Source organism: Ursus americanus, chromosome 20 (assembly GCF_024610735.1).
Source record: "Ursus americanus isolate L20-20 chromosome 20, mUrsAme1.1.p, whole genome shotgun sequence".
Taxonomy (NCBI): Eukaryota; Metazoa; Chordata; class Mammalia; order Carnivora; family Ursidae; genus Ursus; species Ursus americanus.
This window is the reverse complement of record NC_142146.1, coordinates 55,686,144-55,703,317: the sequence shown is the minus strand read 5'-3', so window position 1 is coordinate 55,703,317 and position 17,174 is coordinate 55,686,144. Positions and strand designations below refer to the sequence as shown.

Here is a 17,174-nt window from a genome sequence, read left to right as displayed (position 1 = left end):
AGTTTAGAGAAAGCATGCACCTGTGGGAAAGAGGCAGAAAGGGAGAGAGAGGGACAAGCAGACTCCGTGCTGAGCATGGAGCCTGATGCGGGGCTAGATCTTAGAACTAGATCATGTCCTGAGCCATCCAGGCACACCCCACCAACTTTTTATTTAAAAAAATTCCATTCTCCAGCATTCAAGATTAAATTCTTCTCATTGAATCCCAAGCAGACTCCACAATGAGCATGGAGCCCAATATAGGGCTCCATCTCACGATCTGGAGATCATGATGTGAGCCGAAAACAAGAATCAGATGCTTAACTGACTGTGCCACCCAGGCACACCTAGTGTTTTCATTTTCTTCGGGTAAATGCCCAGAGTGGAATTATAAAATTGTATGGTATTTCTATTTTTAAGAAGTCCTACATAATGTTTTTCATAGTGGATACACCAATTTATTTCCACCAATAGGGCATGGGAATCCCACTTTCTCCACATTCTTGTCAGCATTTGTTATTTCTTGTCTTTTTGATACTAGCCATTCAGACTGGTATGGGATGATATCTCATTGGGTTTCAATATACATTTACCTGATGGTTAGTGATGTCGAGCATCTATTCATTTATCTCTTGGCCATCTTCATGTGGGCATTCTTTGGAAAATCTCTACTCAGGTCCTCTGACTGTATTTTCATCAGATTTATTTGCTTTTGTTTGTTTTTTGATGTTGTATCATATCAACCCCTTTGCATCACTGAAATAAACCCCATTTGATTGTGGTGAATTATCCTTTTAATGTATTGTTCAATTCACTTTTCTAATATGTTGAGGATTTTTGCATCTATGTTCAACGGTGACATTGGTCTGTAATTTTTTTGTATTGTCTGTCTGCTTTTGGTATCAAGGCAACCCAAGGGAAACCACTACCGATGGTCTGCACGACTAGACTAAGGCATGGAAGTGACCACAGCAAGGCTTTCGGGTCTGTGCTCTGACTGGGCCCTGCTGTCTAAGCCCATAGGAGAGGTGGGTGTGAGTGGACAGGGCTGGCACCAGCTGGGCACTAATGCCCAGTCTGCAGGCTAGGAACACACTGGTATAGGGGAGCAGGGACTGTCTGCGGGAAATGCTATAGCAATTTTCCAGTCAGAGGAGAGACCAGGCAAAATGGTCACCAAGGTCACCCATTTTGCGGCTGGCCCTTGAAGAACTACACCATGCCTCCAGGGCTTTGTCACATGCCCCAAACCAAAACAAACTGTGAACTGTGAGGTAGGACAACCAGAATCATGGGCATTTACAGATCCAATACCATCTCACACTTTATTATTAGTACTATGAGCATTTTCATCACCAAATTACAGATTCCAGGAGTACTTAAAACCCAGAAGATCCCAGAGCATTCAACAGGGAAAGAAAAAAAGCAGCTGTCTGAGGGGTAACTCTGTGTTGTTCTGCAGAGGGGGCAACTGTGAGAAGGTTCTGTGTCCTTATCCAGCAAGAATCTAAAAAGACAATGAAATAAAATTTAATACTTCAATAAAAAAAATGCTGGCCGCTTAGAATAAATTTGGAAGCATTCTTTCCTTTTCTATTTTTTGGAATAGTTTGAGAAGGATAAGAATTAACTTGTCTTTAAATTTTTTGTAGAATTTACCTGTGAAGCCATCTGGTCCTGGATTTTGGTTTGTTGGGAACTTTGTGTTACCATCAGTTTCACTACTAGTAATCAGTGTGGTCAGATTTTCTATTTCTTCATAATTCAGTGTTGAAGGATAGTATGTTTCCATGAATTTATCCATTGCTTCCAGGTTGTTTAATTCGTTGGTGTGTAATTTTTTGTATTAGTCTCTTAAAATAATTTGTATTTCTGTGGTGGTCTTTGTAACTTCTTTTTCATTTCTGATTTTATATATTTGGGTCCTCTCCCCTCTCTCTTGATGAATTTTGCTAAAATTTTATAAATTTTGATTATCTTTTCAAAGACCCAGCTTTTTGTTTTATTGATGTTTTCTATTGTTTTTTTAGTCTCCATTTCATTTGTTTCTACTCACATGTTCTTCTTATTTTCTTCATCCCATTAAATTTGTGATTCTTTTTCATGTTCTTTGGGTGTCAGAATAGATTGAGATTTTTCTTCTTTCTGGAAGTAGACCTGTATTGCTATAAACTTACCTCTTAGAGTTGCTTTGCTGCATTCCAAAGATTTTGAATTCTTGTGTTTTCATTTTCATTTTTCATGTTTTTAAAATTTTTTTCATCTTTGATTTCTTGGTTGACTCGTTTATTGTTTAGTAGACTGTTGTATAGCCTTCATTTATTGGTATTCTTTCCAGCTTTTTTCTTATGACTGATTTCTTATTTCATACCATGTGGTCAGAAAAAAATGCTTGATATGATTTTAGTCTTCTTAAATTTATTGAGACTTGTGTCCTAACATGTGTTTATATCAGAGAATGTTTCATACCTATTTAAAGGGATGATCTCTCTTGTTTTTGTTTTGTTTTGTTTTTTGGTCTTCAGCTTGGGTTGGTTTCTACTACCCTGTCTTCTAGATTATTCATCCATTCTTCTGCATCCTCTAATCTGCTGTTTATTCCCTCTACTCTAATTTTTTAATTTCAGTTATTGATTTTCATGCTCTGATAAGTTCTTTTTTGTATTTTCTATTTCTTTGTTAAATTTTTCACTCGGTTCATCTGCTCTTCTCTCGAGTCCAGCGAACATATTTATGATTATTACATTTAACTCTTTATCAGGTATATTTCTTTACTTCGTTCTTTTTCTGACGTTTTTCTCCTTGAGAAATCTCCTACAGATCACTTTCATAGACAGATGGCCTCATATTATTCAATACATTTTCTTTAGATATAATCCAGGTACTATTCAAACTGCTGCCATTGTTCTGGGTCTCTGACCAAGTCATATAGTAGTCTGGCCCTTTAAGAAAAAGTTTTAGTTTCCTATAGCCCTTTAGCTCTCCTGTAGTTCAGTCCTGCTGATTTTCAGAGGAAATCATTATGAGCACTCATCCGCGGTACCGGTGTTGGTGGGGCTGATGCCCTGTCTGACTGCAACGTACCTGTCCTGAGGCATGGGAGTAGGCAGCATTGCCGCTTGGCCCAGCTGCAGTGTGTGGCTGCAATGCAGCATAGTTACGGGTGGGGCTGTCAAACTGGACTTATTTATATATTGATTTTGTATCTTGTAACTTTTAGAGTAAAAGAATTTAGAACTAATAAATGAATTCAGAATTATTGGAGTCTTTAGGGCTTACTATATGTAAAATCATGTCATCTGCAAATACAATTTTATTATTTCTTTCCTATTTGGATGTGTTTTTAAAATTTTTTTCTTGCCTAATTTTTCTGGCTGGGACTTCCAATATTATGTTGAATAAAAGTGGTGAGAGGGAATTTTTGTCTTGTTCCTGATCTTAGAAGAAAAGCTTTCAGCTTTTTATTACTGAGTATGATGTTAACTGTGGGCTTGTTATACAGGGCATTTATTGTTTCCTCTATACCCACTTTGTTGACACTTTTATTATAAATGATGTTGTTTTGTCACACGCTTTTTATGAATTTAGTGAGATGATCATATGATTGCTAGTCTTTATTTTGTTAGTGTGGTGTATAAAATTGATTTGTGGATATCAAATCATCCTTGCAACCCTGGGATAAATCCCACTTGATTGTGTGTATGATCCTTTTAATGTAATGTTGACTGGTTAGTTAATATTTTGTGGAGGATTTTTGTATTTATGTTCATTAGGGATATTTGTCATTTTCTTTTCTCATAACATCCTTGTCTGGTTTTGATTTTAGTAATGCTGGCCTTATAAAATGGAATTGGAAGCATGTTCTCTTTTATTTTTGGAAGAGAGAAGCATTGGTATTAATTCTTTGAATGTATGGTAGAATTCTCCAGTGCAGCTGTTGTTCATCTGGGACTTTTGTTTTTTGGGAGGGTTTTGAGTTCTTGTTCAATCTCCTTACTAGTAACAGGTCTGTTCAGATTTTCTATTTCTTCATGATTCAGTCTTGGTAAGTTGTATGTTTCTAGGAATTTATCCATTTTTTCTAGATTGTCTAATTTGTTGGTATATAGTTGTTCAAAGTAGCTGTTATCCTTTTTATTATTGTGGTACTAGTTTTAACATATACTCTTCTCATTTTGAGTTATTATTATTTTTTTTTTTCTTGGTTAATCTAGCTAAAGGCTTGTCAATTTTACTTTTTGAAAGAACTGAAGAACTACCTTTGGTTTCATTGATCTTTTCTATTGTCTCTTCTTAGTCCATTTTTCATTTATTTCTGTATGATCTTTGTTATTTTTTTTCCTTCTAATAACTTTGAGCTGCATTTGCTCTACTTCCTTGAAGTGTAAAGTTAGGTTCTTTATTTGAGATTTTTCTCATTTCTTTATGTTGAGCAATTTTTTTAACTTCTCTCAGAACTGTTTTTGCTTCATCTTATAAATTTGGTTTGTTTCATACACATTTTTATTTGTCTCAAGGTATTTTTTTTTTTAATTTCTCCTTTGATTTCTTTTTTGATTCCTTGGTTCAGGAGCATGTGTCTTAGTCTCCACACATTTCTTAATTTTTATTTTCTTCTTGTTACTGACTTCTAGTTTCATATGATTGAGGTCAGAAAAAAATGTTATAATTTCAATCTTGAATTTATTAAGACTTGCTTTGTGACCTAAGATATGATGTATCCTGGATTATGTTCCATGTGCACTTGATAAGAATGTATGTTCTGTTGGTTTAGAATGGGATGTTCTGTATGTATCTGATAAGTCTATCTGGTCAAACATGATGTGTAAGGCCAATGTTTCCTTATTGATTTTCTGTCTAGATGACATATCCATTGATGTAAGTGGGTTATAAAGTTCTATACTATTATTGTGTATTGTTATTTCTTTCAGGTCTGTTAACACTTGCTTTATATATTTAGATACTCTTATGTTGGTTGCATATATATTTACAAATATATCCTCTTCTTGGATTGAATCCTTTATTGTTATATAATGCCCTTCTTTGTTTCTTACTAAAATCATTGCACTTTACTTTTTACTTACTTTAAAATCTATTTCTTCTAAGTATATCTCCTAGCTTTTTGTTGCCATTTGCTTGGAATACCTTTTTCTATTCACTTTCAGTCTGTGTGTGGTCTTGCATCTGAATTGAGTGTTTTATAGGCAGCATATGGATTGGTCTTTTTAAAAAATTCATTTACTCTTTTATTGGAGAATTTAGTTCATTTTTAAGTAATTATAGATAGATATGTAATTATTGCCATTCTGTTCATTGTTTTCTGTTTTATAATTCCTCTTTTTTCTCTTCTTCCTCTCTCTTTTCCTTTGTGACTTGATGACTTAGTGGTACGCTTAGATTCCTTTATCTTTTGTATATCTAATATAGGACTTTGCTTTGTGATTACTATGAGGATTACATATAGCACATATATCCATAACAGTCTATTTAAGTTATCAACTATTAAGTATGTTCACATTCTAAAACTCTGTTTTTTACTTTCCTCCCCATTATGTTTTTGATGTCACATTTTACATCTTTTTACCTTGTCTCTCTCTTAACTATCGTGGTAACAGTTATTTTTAGTACTTTTGTCTTTTAACCTTCATACTAGCTTTGAAGTGATCATCCATTTTTTTTTACTATTTGTTTAACTTTCCAGTGGGATTTATTCTTTCATGGTTCTCTTGTTACTCAATAGTGTCCCTTCTTAGCAGTTTAGGGAAGTTCCTTTAACATTTCTCGTGAGACTGGTTTAGCGATGATGAACTCCTTTAGATTGTGCTTGTCTAAAAACCTTGTTATCTCTCCTTTAATTCAGAATGATAATTTTCCTGGGTAGTATCTTGGTTAGAAGAATTTTTCTTTTCTTTGAGCACTGAGATATAACATGCCACTCCTTTCCAGCTTACAACTTCCTGTTGCAAAGTCAGCAGATAGCATTATGGGGATTCCTTTCTATGTAACAAGTTGTTTTTCTCTTGCTTCTTTTAAGATTCTCTCCTTGTCTTTATGTTTCAACATTTTAATTAATATATCTTGGTTGTGGGTGTCTTTAGGTTCATCTTGGTTGTAACATCTGAACTTTCTGAATCTGATGTCTGTTTCTTTTCCTACATTAGGGATGTTTTCATCTCCTATTTCTTCAAATAAGGTTTTGCTTCTTTCTCTCAGTCTTCTACTTTGTGGACCCTCATAATGTGATTGTTAGTCTGCTTGATGTTGTCGTGTAGGTCCCTTAGGCTATCTTCCCTTTACATTATTTTTTTCTGTTTCTCTGATTGGATGAGTTTCACAGCCTTGTCTTTGACTTCACCAATTCTCTCTTGATTATATATTCTGCTGTGGAACCCTTCAATATTTTTTAGTTCAGTTATTGTTTTTATTAGCTTTGTGACTTCTCTTTGGTACTTTCTTAAATTTTTTATCTCTTTGTTGAAGTGCTCAATGTGTTCATTCTCTTCCTGAGTTCAGTGAGCATCTTTATAATTACTTTGAACTCAGGGGTGCCTGGGAGGCTCAGTTGGTTGGGCATCTGCCTTGGGCATGGGTCATGATCCCAGGGTTCTGGGATAGAGCCCCGTGTTGGGCTCCCTGGTTGGGCTCCCTGCTCAGTGGGGAGCCTGCTGCTCCCTCTCCCTCTGTCGCTCCCCTTCGTCAAATAAATAAATAAACTCTTTTTAAAAATAATTACTTTGAGCTCTATTAGGTAAATAATTTATCTTAATTGTAGATTTTTATCTCGGGTTTTATCTTGACTTTATATTTGGAACATATTGCTCTGTTGCTCATTTTGATTTGCTCTGTATGTTGCTTTCTATGTAATGCATGAAACAACCAACTCTCCCAGTCTTGAAGGAATGGCCTTTGTAGGACATGAATCTTATTGTTCAACTCTGCCCTAGCTCTTTGTTGTCTCTCAAACCTTTGTGATTGTTCAAGCAGCATATTATATTTTTAATAGTTCACATTAGCTGAGGGTGTGCTAAGACCTGTCAGTGTCCCAAAGGGGAGGATCTCAGTCAGCACCTAGACTACACCTGATTGGAAGCTATACTCTTAGGCAGCAGCTTTTAAAGTATGTAGATATATATAAGTCTCAGGGAACCTAAGCTAAATCCCACTGGCCACCAGACCCAAGTGGCCTGGAGGTGTCCCCTAAGCAACAGTCAAAAAAAATCAGAAATCCAGGTAACTCTATAAGCTCTTTTCTAGGAAATACCAGTGAGCTGTAGTGTAATAGAAGGAGAATTCAATAATGGCATCCACTTGCCTATAGACTCAGAGTAGTTCCATAGGACCCTAGATGTGTCCAAGCTTGAAGCCTGCTCCTTAGGCTGTAGCTCCAGGACCATCAAATAGGGCCCTTAAACCAAATGACTTGGTGGTGTGTTTTCAGTCAGCTGTCTGTGAAGTGCCCCATTGGGTACTGGCCTGCCAAAAAATGTTCTTTGATTGTTACTGTCCCATGGGACCCAAGAATACACACACACACACACCCCTTTGCCACCATATCAAGACAGTCGAGGAGTATCCCCTGGGCAGCAGATGCAAAAACTAGGGCAGCAAGCACATGTGAGTTCCGCTTTGAAGATACTGGTGGTCTGGAGTGCAGCAGAGGGAGAGCACAAAAATAGCACCCTCTGACTTCTCTGGAAAGGATAACAGCCCCTTAGATATGTGCTTCATTAGAATCATACCCCTCAAGCTACAGCTATGATGATAAGCTTAAAGGCTTTTTTTTCCAGAGAAAGACTGAATAGGGTCTGTTGTCTCTTGCTTTTTCTCCATTGGTTACAGTCCTATAGGACCTACAAGTGTAAGTTCTGCTGGTTACCAGAGCAAGGTGATGTAGAGGGTAAACCCTGGTGACAGCAAAAAATATGAGTGCCCCACAAGATTATAAGCTCCTATCTGAAAGACCCTTGCAAGTTGGGGCAAGGCAGAGGGAAAGCACAAATATTGCATCCGCTGGCCTCTATTAACTGATAGCACTTCTGTAGGTTGCTAGATATCTATTGTAGAAGTCTGCCCCTTAAACCAAAGGTCCTGGAAAAGCAATTAGGCCTCTTAGAAAGACTAGGGTTGTATTTCAGTCCACACTCTGTGCAGGTGCCTGAAAGTGGTAGCCTATCATAACTGTTTCTCCAATTGTTACAGTCCCATTGTACCCTGGAACCAAGCTTCACCTGGCCAGGTGATCAAGGAATGCCCCACAGAGAGCAGCTACAAAAATCCGGTCACCAGATATAATGCAAAAGCCTCCTTCTAGGAGATAGTTGTACTCTGGAGCATAGCAGGGAGAGAGTGTGAAGATGGTGCTTAGTGACTGTAGCAAGACAACATTAAGACAGAGGAGTGTAAATATGGTGCCCATGGGGAAAAGATGAGTAAAAAAAGAAAAAGAAGAGAAAAAAGAGATGGTGCCCGCCAGCTAGTGGAAGGCAGTAGGGGAGCATAAAGATAGGGAAAAAAGATAGTGCTCACTGCCTAGAGAAAAGCAGAGGGAGTGCATAAATGTGGTCTCAACCAATATCTGTCCCTGGAGTTTTCCAGCAGGCTCTTAGACGTATGTGTTAAATTAGATGCTTGTCTCTCAGGCTGATGCATTCATATAAACAAAGTCTGAGCCTGACCAGATGCCTCTGAGCTGGGCTCTGGGGTGGGTGAATCTTTTTTTCAGATCACTACAGTATGATAGGTCTTGAGGATGCAAGCCCCATTGGTTTTCAAAGCTCAAAGTTTTGAGTGCTCATTTCTCAGGTGCAGCTCTTAAAAGTTTGGATACCCAGTGTGAGGTTAAAGTCCTTTACTCCTGAGGGAAGAGCTTCAGGTTTTGAGTTCCCTCCTGACTGTGGGTCATTATACTGGGAGTGGGGTTTATGGTGAAATTGTGTCCTAGCTTCTCCTCCCTTCAATGTGGTTTTCTCAATTCGCCTGATGTGTCGTTGCCACTTAGAAAGGCCTTAGTTTTTTGTTTATGTTTTTGTTTCCCCAGAGGAAATTGTTTCATACATAACTGTATATTAGGTATGTTTGTGAGAAGAGATGAGTTCAAGATCTTCCTACATTGCCCACATTAATCAGAACCTCTTACTATGTAATTTTGATATGACTTTTAAAACATTTTGTATTTCTATAGACATATCTTCAAAATTAACAGCAAAAATCATTTAAAAATTTTAACATATTAGTTTCAGGTGTACAACATGATTTGATATTTGTATGAAATGATCAGCATAATAAGTCAGGTTAACAACCATTATCACATTTTTGTTTCTTCTTATAACTTCTAATATATACTCTTTTAGAAACTTCCAAATACATAACACACTATTGTTACCCATAGTCACTATGCTCTACATTACATGCCCTGGACTTACTTATTTTATAACTGGATAACTTCATAACTTATTTATTTTATAACTGGATTCAAAAATTTGTAACTTTTGAACACCTTCACCCTTTTGGCCCACACACTGCCCCCTGCCTCTAGTAACTACCAATCTTCCTTATGAATTTATTTATGTATTTATTTTTTAGATTCCACATAAAGGAGAAATCATATTGTATTTGTCTTTCATTTAGCATAATGCCCTTGAGGTCCACCCATATTGTCACAAATGGTAAGATTTCATTCTTTTTATGGGTGGATAATATTACACACACACACTGCGTTTTCTTGTTTTCTTTCTTTCTTTCTTTCTTTCTTTCTTTCTTTCTTTCTTTCTTTCTTTCCTTCCTTCCTTCCTTCCTTCCTTCCTTCCTTCCTTCCTTCTTTCCTTCCTTCCTTCCCTCCCTCCCTCTCTCTCTTCTTTCTCTCTTCTCTCTCTCTCTTTCTTAAGGGAGAGAGAGAGAGAGAGAGAGAGCTCGAAAGATCAAGCAGGGGAGGGGCTGAGGGAAAGAGAGGGAGAGAATCCCAAGCAGAGTCAGATGCTGACCACCTAGACCACCAGATCGACTGAATCACCCAGGCACCCCCATATACCACATTTTCTTTATCCATTCACCCATTGTTGGATACTTAGGTTGCTTTCATGTCTTGATTATTGTAAATACTATAATGAACATTGGGTATATGTATCTTTTTGAGTTATTGTTTTTGTTTTCTTTGGATACTCAGAAGTGAAATTGTTGGATTATAGGATAGTTCAATTTTAACATTTTAAGGAAATTCCATACTGTTTTCTATAGTGTCTGTAACAGTTTATATTCCCACCAATAATGCACACTTTTCTCCCCATTCTTGCCAACACATTTCTTTTCTTTTTGTTAATGACCATTCTAAGAGATGTGAAGTGATATTTCATTGTGGTTGTGATTTGCATTTCCTTGATGATTAGTGATGTTGAGTACCTCTTCATGGTCTTTTTGGCCATCTGTGTGTCTTCTTCAGAACTATTCAGATCCTCTGTCCATTGTTTAATAGGATTTTTTTTTTTTTTTTGCTATTGTGTTGTAGGAGTTATTTTGGATATTAATTCTGTATCAGATACAGGATTGTGAACATTTCTCCCATCTGGTAGGTTGCTTTTACATTTTTTTTTTTCCTGTGCAGAAGCTATTATTTTGTTGTAGTCCTGCTTGTTTTTACTTTTGTTGCTTTTGCTTTTGTTATCAAAAAAATCATTGCCAAGACAAATTCACCAAGCTCACTGCCTATATTTTCTTCTAGGAATATTACAGTTTCAAGTCTTACTGTCGAGTCTTTAATCCATTTTGAATTAATTTTTGTATATGGTAGAAGATACTGGTCCACTTTCATTCATTTGCTTGGGCTCACCAGTTTTTGCAATATTTGAGAATTATGCTTTCTCCATTGTATATTCTTGACTCTGATATAAATTAGTTGATCATATAGACATATGGGCTTATTTCTGGGCTGTTTATTCCATTACATTTGTCTATATATACGTTTTTATGCCAACCCCATATTTTTAAAATCTCTCTAGTTTTATAAAATTGAAATCATGCAGTTTGATGCCTTCAGCTTTGTTATTCTTTCTCAAGATTGCATGGCTACTCAGTATCATTTGTGGTTCCATTTTAGGATTGTTCAGGATTCCAAATTTTAGGATTGTTTTATTTCTGTGAAAAATGCTATTAGAATTTTGATAGGAATTGCACTGAATCTGTAGATTGCTTTGGGTGGTATGGACATTTTAATATTATTCCAACCCATGAGCTTAGAATATCTTTCCATTTATTTGTGTCTTCAATTTTTTAACAGATTTTATTTTTTATTTGAGAGAGAGTACAACCTTGGGAGAGAGACAGAGGGAGAGGGAGAAGCAGACTTCCCACTGAGCAGGGAGCCTGATGTGGGGCTTTATCCCAGGACCCTGGGATCATGGCCTGAGCCAAAGACAGAAGCTTAACTGACTGAGCCACCCAGGCACCCCATGCTTCAATTTCTTTCATCAGTGTCCTATACTTTCAGTGTACAAATTTTTAACCTCCTTGGTTAAATTTATTCATTGGTATTTTTTTCCCCTAAGTTTTTATTGAAATTTCAGTTAACATGCAGTGTAATATTAGTTTCAGGTGTAGAATTTAGTGATTCATCACTTACATACAACACCTGGTGATCATCACAAGTCCCTCCTTAATGCCTGGCACCTATTTAACTCATCACTATCCCCTCACTCCCCCCACCTCCCTCCAGCAACCCTGTTTGTTCTCTATTGTTAATTGTCTGTTTCTTGGTTTGCCTCTCTTCCCCCTGCAATGTTCATTTGTTTCTTAAATCCCACATATCAGTGAAATCATATGGGATTTGTCTTTCTCTGACTTACTTGACAGAATAATACTCTCTAATTCCATCCACATCATTGCAAATGGCAAAATTTCATTTTTATGGCTGAGTAATATTCCATTGTGTGTATGTGTATATATGTGTATACATATGTATGTGTACATATATACACACCACATCTTTTTTTATCTATTCATTGGTCAATGGACATTTTGGCTTTTCCCATAATTTGGCTGTTTTTGATAATGTTGCTATGAACATTGGGGTGCATGTATTCCTTTGAATCAGTATTTTTGTTTTCCTTTTCCTAGGTATTCTTTTTGATACAACTGTAGTCTTTTTGATGCAATTGTAAATGGGAACATTTTTTAAATTTTGTTGATAATTTGTTATTAGTATTTGGAAATGCTATGGATTTTTTGTACTAGTTTTGTGTTCTGCAACTTTACTGAATTAGTTTATTATAAGAGCTTTTTGAGGAGTGCCTGGTTAACTTAGTTGGTAGAGCATGTGACTCTTGATCTTAGGGTTGTGAGTTCAAGCCCCACATTGGAGATAGACCTTTTTTTTAATTAAAAAGTTTTTTTTTTGCAGTTTTTAGGGCTTTTTATACATAAAATTATGTCATCTGCAAGTATATATATACACACACATATTTTATATATATATGTGTGTGTATATATATTGTGTGTGTGTGTGTGTGTATATATATATATATATATATATATGAACCAATTTGGATGCCTTTTCCTTCTCTTTTTTTCTTGTCTGATTTCTGAAGCTAGGACTTGTAATATTAGTTAAAGAAAAGTGCCAAGAGTCGGCATCCTTGTTTTGTTCCCAATCTTAAACCACAAGTTTTCAGCTTTTTACCATAGTTTGATGTTAGCTGTAGACTTATCATATATGGCTTTTATTATGGTGAAATATACATTTCCTCTGTACCTAGTTTGTTGAGTTTTTATCATGAATTGATATTAAATTTTGACAATGTATTTTTTGCTTTTTTTGAGATAATCTGTAACAAATGGTGTATGTTCTTTTTCATATATTGTTGAACTTGGTTTGCTAATATTTTGTTGAGGATTTTTGTGAGTATGTTCACTGGGATATTGGCCTATAATTTTCTTTCTCATGTCTTCTTTTTCTCATTTTGGGATGAGGAAATTGCTGGCCCTATACAAGGAGTTTGAACGTGGTCCCTCTTTTACTTTTTGGAAGAGTTTGAGGATTGGCATTAATTCTTTTAAAAACATTTGGTAGCATTCACCACCATAGAGCAGTCTGGTCCTGAGGAATTTTGACTACTCATTCAATCTCCTTTCAGTAACTGGTCTGTTCAGATTTTCTTTTTCTTCAAGATGCAGGTTATATATTTCCAGTAATTTATCCAATTCATCTAGGTTGTCCAATTTGTTGGACTATAATTGTTCATAGTAACCTCTTGTATTTTGTATTTATGAGTTGTAACATTTCTTCTTTCCCTTGATTTATTTTTTTTTCTTAGTGTAGGTAAAGGTTTGGGTTAATGTTTTAAAGAACCAGCTCCTAGTTTCATTGTTCTTTTCTATTATCTCATTAGTCTCTATTACATTTATTTCCATTCTAATCTTGGTTATTTTTTTTCTTCTACTAAGTTTGGGCTTTGTATTTTCTAGTTAACTAAGTCATAATGTTTGGTTGTTTGAGATCATCTTGTTTCTTGATTTAGGTGTTTATCAGTATGAATTTCCCCCTGGGAACTGCTTTTGGAATATCTTATAAGTTTTCATATCTTGTACTCTAATTTTAATTTCAGTCAAGGTACTTTTTGAATTCTCTTTTGTTTTTTTATTGACTTGACTATTTAGTAGCTTGTTATGTAATCTCCACATATGTTTGAATATTTCAATTTTTTTTGTGATTGATTTCTAGTTTCATACCATTGTGGTAAGAAAAGGTGCTCCATTATGATTACAATCTTCTAAAATTTACTGAGATGTGTTTTTTGGCCTAACATATAATCTGTCTTTTAGAATGTTTCATTTGCACTTAAGAATGAGTGTTTTTTAATTTTAGGATAGAAGATTTGTATGTCAAATCCATCTGATCTAATGTGTCACTTAAAGCCAATGCTTTATTTTTTTTATCTCAATGATTTATTGATTAAAGTGGGAATATTAAATTCCCCTTCTATTGTATTACTGTGTAGGTTTCCCTTTATGTCTGTTAAGTTTTATTTCACATATTAAGTGCTCACATAAAAATCATTTTTAACTCTAGCCAATAGAAGAATCTTTTTCAACTGAAATACTTGATACCTAAAAAGTATCTAAAATCAAAATGATAACATTAATAGCAACAAACTTATTAACAACCAGAAAATCAAGAGACATTCATCATGCTAATTCATCATTGTCTTTGACAAATTTTGATAAATAGCAAGGATATAAAGCTAATTTGGGATTCAAAATATGCAAATGATGCATTTGTATGTTTTATCCTTTGAAAGAGAGCAGTTTAGATGGCCTCACCTCCAATGGCTCATGATTTAAATTAGCCATAGTAAATCAAAGCTTTTATTCCTTAGCGATTGTGGCTCTTCTCTTTGAATGCACACTGGAATCACTGTTAGAGCTTTAAAAAATACAGAAAAGCAGGACTTTAACTCAGATCCACTGATCCAGGATCTTGCGCATATCATCTGGGAACCTTTATTTTGTTAGAAGTTGAATTTTATGCCCTGCCAGGATAAAGAATATTTGATCTATTGGATGAGTGTTGGTCATTTTTTTTTTTCAGTTGGTCACTGATTTTCTCCTTATTTCTTGACCAAAGAGATTTATCCTGCAATAAGTTGAGCTAGGAGTGGTAAGACAGTTTTAGACAGTTGGTTTTCCATAAAGTAAAATCCTGAAAATAAGACAGTGGCAAAATGAACTTGATGGGAATTGTTCCCCACACTTAGGGACAACAGATGTTTTTTGTGTATTTTTAGAGTATCCTATAATTAACAAATTATTTTGAATTCTGATTTTAAATTTATAAAATTAATAAAATTGGGAAATTAGGAAAACAGTTACTGAAATCATTGGTCAGAAAGATAATTAAAAATTGTAGTGACAAACTGTTTACACTTTTAGACTTTATTTGCCCAAATCATTTTGTCTATATTCTGATTTCAATCTGTACCCCTAAATTAAATAGTCCTTAATCCTGATTTTATATTAAAACCACTCAGGGAACATAAAAAAATCTTGATTCAGCTTCATACAAAGCAACTAAAATAGAATCTAAGGATGGGGACTGATTACCTGGTATATTTCCCCCCCATCAGGTAATTCTATGCAGCTAGAACTGAGAATCCTATTTGAAACCTGAAGTCTAGGAAATACTTTGCAACCTAATTTAATTATGCAAAATTCCACTTTCAGACAATGGTTTGGAAACCTACTATGTCTTTAAATATGTAGGGGAGTTGGAAATACAAGGAAGAAAAATCAATATTCAAAACAGAAACAAACTATCTTGAAAATACCTTCTTATAACTGTAAATATTTTTATTATTAAAACAAAAGTATCATAGTGTTAAGTAGGTCAATATATAAACAATAATGCAAGCCTAAAGGTTTTTTAAAATAGAAATTATTAAATCAGGTGAAAAGAAATTTGGTAAGAGCAGGATTATTCTGAAAAGATCAAGGAAGGATTTAACAAGTTTAATGGGAAAGAGGAAGTAAAAGAAAACATGAACCTGCAATCAAAACAATTATTTTCCTTAGGATTTTCTTAAAGAAGAATTCCTGAAATGAAAAACATTGCCAAAATATGGAAGTCCTTGACTTTTGGTGGTTGGATAGGAGTTATGTTCACTTTTTGTCTTTAAACATTTTCTGCATTATTTAGTTCATCTATAATTATACTACATATACAATTACATACAACTTATATATAATTGTATATAAAAATTATTATAATAACTCTGGTGGGTGCTTTTAGAATTGTCAGTATACTATTGTGGTTTTTATTTTCCTAAATTTTTATTTAAAAAATTGCATGACCAAAGGTGTACAAAACACAACAAACGAGTTAGGAAAAAGAATGTTTCCATAAAATATCATTGCTTTCTAGTCTAATCCTTTTCTAGTCCTGAAGTTATCTCATAGCTGCCATGGAACCTATTTGCAACTTCAGAACACTGGTTTGTACTGTGAAGTTTCAGGTACTAACAGTGAAACATAAGTTACAGTTTTTGTTGCTCAGTTCTGTAATTCTTTTGTTTGTGATTTATACCTGTGAAAAGAGCACAGTGCAATAATTGCGTTGCTGATGTATTTAATTTACAGGTTGGGTGACTAGAGAAGTATGTTTCAATGTGTTCAGTCTTGTTAACCATAAAGTAGAAGCTGGAGTATTCTCTTCAGCAAGTGAAGCAGGCAGATATTGCAGCTTTGATTTCACAAGTAAATGACTTTATTATTTTTTTTTTCTGGAAGCCTGTATTATTACATTGTGTGTGTGTATAAAATATGTACATATATAAAAGCAAAACTACATTTGAGATAATTTTCAGTCAAATATATGACCATGAATAAGTATAATTATTGAAGACATACACCATTCTGTTTTTTCATTGAGGAAATAATTTTAAGACCAGATTAGTTCCCATATATCTTCTCAAGAACCCAGCTGCTGACTCTCACTTACACTTAGAGATGATGTTAGATTGCTCTGGCAGTGAGTGGCTGGCTCATAGATTTTCAATCAGACATGACTTTGGGGAGGAATAATGTTGCAGAGAGATGTATTTTGTGTATTGAATTTAATTGCTAATAATAAAAAATGTTCAAAACTTCTTGGCCAGTTCTCTCATAGGAGAACCACTGGAGTAATCCAGTGGTTAAGAGATTAGTGGTAGTGGATTAGTTATTATAGTGGATTAGTTAAGATAAGTGGAAGAGATTAAAGATAGTGCCACACCTTGAATGGCATACCAGTTGGCCATGTATCAAACATTTTCCAAATAAATAGAAGTGCTTTATGCATGTGAATGCAATAACACATTTCCTAAACATGTAGACTCATTATATTCATTCTAAATATTTGTTTTTAATTTTTTCACTCAAATCGACATTGCATAAATAGAGATTTTTATTGTATATTAATTGTTGCCTTGTTACTTAGAGGAGGCCACAAACAGTAAGACTGCCATATCAGGGATTTGAGTCTATGAATCTAGTATTCTTTGTCAGATTGTTTTTGAAAAATAATTTCAAATCTCTATCTACCATGGAAGTGAGTAATTGTTTCATTCTTCCCCTGACAGGTTAAATAGTACCTTAAATTTGATTAGTAAAAATGAGATATCATTCTCTTTCATTTTATCTTTCACTCATCATTTAGTATTCACTAGGTTCCAAGT

General features: G+C 34.8%; 1 long non-coding RNA gene across 2 annotated transcripts in view; it reads right to left on the bottom strand.

Moving 5' to 3' along the window:
• Window positions 1–283: 283 nt before the first annotated feature.
• LOC123801282 (uncharacterized) overlaps window positions 284–17,174 on the bottom strand; it is a 925,199-nt gene continuing 908,308 nt past the window's right edge. For both annotated transcript variants that reach the window (XR_015727934.1, XR_015727936.1), the window contains one exon: window positions 284–1,486. This is a non-coding gene — a long non-coding RNA (uncharacterized LOC123801282). The remainder of the gene's footprint in view (window positions 1,487–17,174) is intronic.